Here is a 1848-nt window from a genome sequence, read left to right as displayed (position 1 = left end):
TGCCGCCATCAGAGGCTGGCTGACAGGTTTAGCATGACTTTGTATCAGTGTAATTTTGGATTGTCACCAGCCAGTCACTTTCCAAATCCCACTCTGGCAAATAACATTCTGGTTAATTCAACTCTGTCTGTTCCTTTTTGCCCAGATCTTAGGCCAAGATCAAGTGTGCATATTAAACTAATATTAAATCCACTATTTTACGTAATGTCTATTTCTCTTCCAATCTAGTCTTACTGCTCATTTCATCCAAATGGCATAATTATGAGCCCCTTTGAGCCATTTCTCACTCCCCTGCTTTTGTATAACTTTCTATACCAGAGCCTCTGTTCTGTCTTGGTGCTCTATAACTCTACATCATCTCTCTTTCAGCTCTTGAGAGAAAGATACATTAAAATCCTAACTTTCTCCTTCCGGTAGACTGACTTCCTTTTTAGCTATAATGGTCCCACTCCACCTTTCAGGTTCTTTATAAGGAAGGATGTTGCAAAGGAATATTAAGAAGGAATTAGCTGCAGAAGAGTGTAAAACGATACTGGTGGATCTGCTACTTACATGGTCCCAGGTCCCTGCCTGGACTGTTCCTAAGGGAGTGAACACTGCAGAGCAACTTCACTGCTGTTTTTCATCTTGACAGAAGGAAATCATCTCGTCTTAATACTGCCCCTTAGGGAACACCATTGCATAACACACTGTTGGCCTATATTTCGCTGTTCTTGGCTCTAGGCTCTTACCAGAAATGCCACTCCTTCACTTCAGTTACTGACTCTATAACAGAGTACTGCACAGACACACAGGATAGACACAAAGGAGCTGCCGACTCACGGATGCCTTTTTATTCCCCTAAACGGCATCCAGAACCTAACTAGAGGAAAATTTTAACAAGCTCATTGCTCACTACCACATCGCAAGTGTTGCATCTCTGAGAAGTTTCTCTCCAGACCTGAGGCCCAAAGTGAGCCTGGTCTGCCCCTCTGTAAGACCTCCTCCCTGTTTTGGCACTATTACATGTAGCGCTTATGTCATCCACTCCATCGAAATCAGGGCAGCAGCATGTAAGCGAGCGACTGCATGAGAAATGAACAGAAGTGAGAAGCTTGGAATATTCACGTTCCATTAGACACCCCATCGTTCTTAGACAACTCTCTCCATTCAGCACAAAATGTTCCCTCAGATATATGCTGCATTGTTTACTGTCCTTACAAATGATCTATGCTTTTTTTTTGTTTTAATTTCAAAAAAAAAAAAAAAAAAAAATGCAATGCCTCTCATTAAAAGGTGTAGCCTCCATATTACAGCTGTTTACAGTTAAAGACAGATTAAGTCTTGTTACCGATAAAGGAAATGACAGAACCAAGAGTTTTGAGCACTGGTGCTGTACTGTGTCTCTGGTTCAAGCTCCCACGTTCAAGAAATATGTAACGTTATTTTTCTAAATTCTTTCAAGTTTTTTTGCTTGATGAACAAGTCAATTTCCATATGGCCCAACTTACTTAAAATTTATTAAAAGATGAAACTAAACTCTGTCTGAAGCAAACTGTAACTGAGCCATGACCCAAAATTTCAATCCATATTTAGGAGCAAGTAAAATACAACTAGCCCATATGACACCTACAGAACACAAAGCACAGAGGATGGCGTAAACCTTGTCCTGCTTCTTCTACTCTTCCACCTGCTCCAGCCAGGCAATGACCTCTGAAGGAGTTCCCGGGTGTTTCCCGGCACGAACGTGTTTCCCCCTGGATAAAATGCTCCCGCATCTCCTAGCGCCTACGCAGGCCCCGCAGGAACACCAGCATCCCAGCAGCCCGCAAACTCCCGGGGAGCCCTCCCCACCCCTCTGCAGGCGAC

This window comes from Meleagris gallopavo, chromosome 22, assembly GCF_000146605.3.
Source record: "Meleagris gallopavo isolate NT-WF06-2002-E0010 breed Aviagen turkey brand Nicholas breeding stock chromosome 22, Turkey_5.1, whole genome shotgun sequence".
Taxonomy (NCBI): Eukaryota; Metazoa; Chordata; class Aves; order Galliformes; family Phasianidae; genus Meleagris; species Meleagris gallopavo.
The sequence above is the reverse complement of the archived record's forward strand: the minus strand, read 5'-3'. Positions refer to the sequence as shown.